General features: G+C 51.2%; 1 pseudogene; it reads left to right on the top strand.

Moving 5' to 3' along the window:
- Positions 1 to 2332: 2332 nt before the first annotated feature.
- Positions 2333 to 6000, top strand: part of LOC112631043 — a 50719-nt pseudogene continuing 47051 nt past the window's right edge.

Genomic DNA, 6000 nt, shown 5'->3' with positions numbered 1-6000 from the left:
CAAAGTTCATCGCAACACTTATTTTGTTGTTGTTTTAGAGACAGGGTCTCATTATGTTGCCCGGGCTGGTCTCCGCCTCCTGGGCTAAAGCGATCCTCCTACCTCGGCCTCCCAAAGTGCTGGGATTACAGGCATGAGCCACCATGCCGATGGTAGCATGATTGGAAGTTGTCAAAACTTGGAAACAATCCAAATGTCCATGAACTAGATAAATAAAGTGTGGTGTGGCCATACATTTGTAAACTACTTTGCAATAAAAAGGAATAAAGTACCGATATATGAAACAGCATGGATGTACTTATGAAACAAACATAATGCAAAATTAAAGAAGCCAAACACAAAAGATTATTTATTGCATGATTCCATTTATACAAAATGTTCTAGAAAAGACAAAACTATAGGGAGAGAAAGTGGATGCTTAGTTTTCCTGCGGTGGAGGGTGGGAGTGGGGACCGGCTGCAAGCAGGCCTGAAGGAACATTTGGAATTGTGGTGACGCTGCACAACTGCAAAGATTTACTAAAATTCATCAAACTGAACACTCACAGTGGATGACTTTCACGCTACGTAAATTATACCTTGATAAAACTGTTTTCCTAAAAATGCTATAGCAAGGTGCAAGCATGTAGAAGGGGTGGTGGGAGACCTTGGGGGTAGGTCCCATGGAAGGGCAGAGGGCTGGACCCAACTTCCAGGAGCACTGAGACCCCCAGGCCACAGACAAACTTTAGCCCCAGAAAGCGTCTTAATCAGGCCCTGGACCCTAAATCCCCCAGACCTCCAGGGCTGAGGACAATTCAGCAGCTGCTTTACCAGGCCTCGAGAGTCCATCTTTCACCTCAGGCACCTGCCATCATTCACTCAGCTGCACTGGGCTCAGCCTGCATCCCATCACCACCTGCACTGTGCGGTCCAGGCTCCTTCACCTCAGGGGACCCGCAGGAAGTGCAGCGGGCCCCTAGACCAGTCATTTAACCTCCCTGGGCCTCAGTTTCCTCATGTGCTAATGAGGTGCCACTGACTGCCCCACTTCTCTCACAGAGGAGGGGGAGGTAGGATCGGTGGGGGTGGGTGAGATGGTGCCCAAACAGCTGGAGATCATGAAGCAAATGTGGGAAACTCAACAGTGATGCCGTGGGGCATCCTGGGACATGGAAGAGAAGACTTCCAAGCCCAGTTCCAGCCCAAACTCTACATCCCCAAATCTCCCCTGCTCAGACTTGAGGGAAGAGAAACTCGGAGTCCCCCATCCAACCTCTATCATATTCAGGGGCCCTTCTAGCACAGCCTATAACAGTTAGTGGCCCAAATTAGGCTTGGGCACCTCCAGCACCAGGGGCCTCGTTCTTTCTAGGCAGCCCTTGCCTACCCAAACAACTCTAAATCTTGAAAAAGCATTTCCTGCCCTTCAGTGGGACAAGATATCCCTCATAACCTCCTCCAGCAACTGGGGTAAGCAGCGCTGAGGGGTGTCTGACTCCCTGGGCCCCAGCAACGGTCTGAACATTTTGATTCTGGGTTTGGACTGGTGCCCCAGCATGTGTATTTTGAAAAAGTTCCCCAGGTATACACAGTGCACGACACGAAGATTGAGAAGCACTTGGTCTCCTAGTGTGGTCTCTGGACCAGCAGCAGCACCTGGAAACTGGTTACAAAGATCATGGCCCCACCCCAGACCCACAATCTCTTCTAATCAGCCCTGCAGGTGCCTCTGAAGCTGATGAAAGTTTAAGAGCCAATGCTGAGGCTTCAGCCAATGCCTGATTTGAGAACAGATTTAACCTGACCATGGGATGGGAATCCTGAATGTCACCCACTCAGCCTCTCCGTTTCCCAAAGCAGCTCTTAGTTTGAAAATCACCAGTTATGATGAGCCTTTTCAGTTTCCCCACAAGGAAAAAAAATCGATTAAACAAAAAAACCTGACCTGAAGTTTTCCCTTCCTAAGAGAGGTGATAGTGGCCCATCAGTGCCCAGGGTAACAAGCCCAGTGCCAAAACATCAAGGCAGGCCAGGCGGGCCTCACGTTTCCCCCTACAACTGTCAGGTCCTGCACTGCAAGCCCAGGGCCAGCCCACCGAGGCAGTGGGGGGTGGCGGGTGGCCATTGTTTCTGTCCTGCCTCCAGCAGGCACAGCAGACCCGAGTAATGACACCGGGGCCTGACAGCCTCCGAGGAACCTTTTTGTCTCACAGCCATGGCCAATGCCCATAATTGATATGGATTGCGGAGCTGCCACCCTTACCCTGGCTGGCAATTAGTGCTCCCGTTGCTGGCTGTCAAGAACTCCTGGCAAGTGCAGGGAGCAAAGGCTTGTCAGGTTTCTGGCCCACATGGCTCGTTATGCCAGGGGCACGGGCTCCCCGCCCCCAACCCCCTTTGATCTCTGTGGGGTGGAGAAGGCAGGTGAGCTGCATTGTCACTTCCATTCTCTTTCTAAGAAGGTGGACAGAGGCTGCTGGTGACAGCTTCCCTGTCCGTTTCCCCTCCAGAGTCTCTGAGTCCTGCACGGAGTGACCAATGGGAAGGGTTCACGAAGGGCTCAGGTGGAGCCACAGACAGCAGTGGCAGTGAAGGGCAGATAGCCTGGGGGACTCAGGCTTGGACCCTACCCAGCCTGGGGAGTGGGGATAGTCATTCCTGTGTAGCCTTTGGTAAGACCCTTCTCAGAAAACTGAGCAGGTAGACCAGATCTGAATTTTCCAAACTATGGGACACATCCCATTAGTGGAGCATAAAACCAATTTAGCAGATGAAGATAGCATTCTAAAAACTGGGTACAGGATAGAATAGAATACAGCAATACAGAACAGAATCAGATCAAATCGAATCACTTGCATTACATTTAGGTAAATACTGTTTCCTAAAAATTTTGTCCCAATGATATATTTACAGCATGTGCATGTGTACCAGAGTGCAATGCAAAGTTTTTCTTATTGTGAGTGAAGTTTCAAAGCTGCCCCACTGGATGAGCCCTTAGTTTCCAGAATAGGGGCTGAACACGCCATCTGTTCTAGGTTGCATGGACCTGAAGTTTACGGAAGAAGACCCTGGAGGAGGTAAGGAAGGAGAAAGCCCAGATGGCTTCAGGGAGCTTCTAGTCTCATTGGCATAAAAGGTAAATGGAAGACGGGGCACGGTGGCTCATGGCTGTAATCCCAGCACATTGGGAGGTCAAGGCTGGAGGAATGCTTGAACCCAGGCATTTGAGACCAGCCTGGGCAACATAGTGGAACCTAGCCTCTACAAAACAAACAAACACAGACAAACTAAAACCATTAGCCGGGTGTGGTGGTGTACACCTGTAGTCCCTGGTACTCGGGAGGCTGAGGTGGGAGGAGAGCTGGAGCTCAGGAGTTCAAGGCTACAGTGAGCTGTAGCTGCATCACTGCACTCCAGCCTGGGTGACAGAGTGAGACCCCATCTCTAAAAAAAAAAAAAAAAGAGAGAGAGAGAAAAGAAAGGCAAACAGACAAGGAGGAGGCCACATGAGGCTCAAAGGGTAGGCGGGCTCTCACTCACCCCCGTGTGCCTCCCACCACCTGCCCACCCTCACCCAGTGCCTGGCACAGAGGGAGCCCCCTAAACACTCCTCTAAGTGTTTTCCAAACTGGACTCCCATGGAGGGAGGAACACGAGCCTGCATTGGCTGTTTTCTCTGTGGTGGCCTCTCAGCTGGTTTCCCCGAGCCCACCCAGACTGAATAGGGGTGTCAGGGCTCGTTCTTGGTTCTGTGCCTCTGAAGGGGAACGTGCACTAATGCAGTGCAATGTAGGGGGTATGTGATGCGCTTCCTGTGCGTAGAACTTTGCAGTTCACTCCATCAGAATCATCCTGCTTGACCCACATGCAACACACCAAAAGAAGTCCAACCCTGTGTGGTGAGAATTGCAGGAACTTTCACCTGTTGGAACCATGTTCAGAAATGACCATTAACTGACTACCTCTTGTACTTTACAGTTTACACAGCTCTTTCTTATGCCTTCTCTGATGTACTCCACTCTATGAAATCAGTATCCCCATCCCCACTTACAGCTGAGGAAACAGAGAAGCTCAGAGAAGTACAGCAGCCTGCCCAGGGTCACACAGCCAGCAAGCAGTTCAGCTGGAGGCCACCCAGCCTGCCTAAGCCTGCTGGTCTGCCCTCCCCCTCGTCCTACCTGCCAAGCCTCCCACTCCCTGGCCACTATGTGGTCTCACAGACTGTGCCGTCCCTTCCCCTTTCAGACAAGTATGGCTATTTTGGAAAATCCTTATAGAGCTAAGTCAGGTTCAACAGGGTCCAATAAAGGCTTTATATTTTTCTCTTTCCTATTAAATCATATTTTATTTAAAAGCATAAAGTCCCACAAATCACCACTAAAGCAGCCTGCCCCACACTGGCTAGGCCTGTACCCACCAGCCTTCCCCCTGGAAGATGCAGATGGCCCCGCCCGCTCCGTTCCTCCGCTACACAGAGTGAGGATATATTGGAGCTTATGACTATTATATTGTATCTGTCTTAAAAGCCAGCCCCTCTTTGCAGACACAGACACTCCCCAGCTCACATTTATCAGTTTTATTCCTTTAATGATTCAAACTTGTGCTGTGATGTGCTACTCGGAACGGAGGATTTTATGGATTTAACAGTTTTATTAATTTAAGAGGTTTCCACTGAGCGCCAGAATGGCTCAGTGTGACAAAGAAGGTATCATAAATGAATTGATTTGTCACGTATCAGAATGCGATCCAGCAGTGATTTCATTATTGGAGTTATTTTCCTCCAATTATCTGCAAACTTAAAATGCTAAAGAGCACCCCCCTCCACCCCCACCCCCAGCAGCAGCCGGCCTGGATCATTTGAGCAGGAAATAAATGCAAATCAATGGCCCAAATTTGCCGCCATGTGTGGAGGCTGCCCACGCCTCCCTCCTCCCCTCCACTCACCACTCAGAGGAAACAAAGCTGTGGGTCGGGGGGTGTCTGCATGTGAGGCCTGCAGGCAGAGGCCATCTGCAACCCTGTGTGCTGTGTCCAGGGGACCAGATCTCATCCTCAGTGGGGTCCCAGGGCCTGGAGGAGCCTTGCCTCCCATTCTCTTGTCCAACCCACCGATGATCATGAGAAAGGTGTTTGGCCACAGCCCCTCCTGGCCATCCAGGCTTTGAGACATGAGTAGGGTGGATGGTGAAATAAGTTTATGGAGCCTGACCAGAGGATGTTCCAGTACCAGCTCTATCCACACTTCACTCTGTGGCCAGGCAGTTCCAGAGCCTGATAAACTTTGCACAGCATCCCAAATGTGGCTGCACTCTCACTGCTGGGCTGCCGTGTGCTTAGAAGACACCCGTCCCACCCCAAGCCCTCTCGTTTGCCCTTCACCACTCCATCCAGCTACTTCCTACCCTCCATTCCCTCCTCTACCCTTGAGTCCAGGCTGGGCTCCCACAGGCCCCTGAACTCTTTGGCTCTGAGCCATTCTCCAGCCTGCATTACTCTGGCCCACTGGGTCCTCTGTCTGTCCCAGAAACTTCCCCTGGACCTCAGTTCAGATGAGAGCATGAATGAACCCTAAGTTCCTGGCCAGGACTAACTCCCTGAATCTGCAAGGTCCCTGAGACCCTCACTGGCTGCTGAATTTATTTGTTTGTGCATTCAGCAAACCACCACCAAATGTCAGGCACCCATCTAGGCCACAGACAGCAAGTGATGCGGCAGCCACTGCCCTCCCTGCCTCCAGGGAGCCCCTCCCCATCCGACAGGGAGATATGACATGGAACTCAAGACAAAAGTGACCTGTGGCCTCACTGAACCACTGAAGCCTTGTAAGAACTCATACAGGGGCTGGGGGCTGTACTTGTTCCTCTATACCATCTGCCTGCCCTAGCTCTGTGCTCCACCCACCTCAGCCTCTGATCAATATGGGACCATCAGGGCTTCCCACGAGGCCTCAACAATAGGGTTCAAAGTGACAGGGGGCAGTGGGTAACGAAGCCAGAGTTCCCACAGGCAAACCAGCTCC

The sequence above is a fragment of the Theropithecus gelada genome, chromosome 9 (assembly GCF_003255815.1).
Source record: "Theropithecus gelada isolate Dixy chromosome 9, Tgel_1.0, whole genome shotgun sequence".
NCBI classification, from domain to species: Eukaryota; Metazoa; Chordata; class Mammalia; order Primates; family Cercopithecidae; genus Theropithecus; species Theropithecus gelada.
Note: the sequence above shows the minus strand (reverse complement) of the source record. Positions and strands in the feature narration are given on the sequence as shown.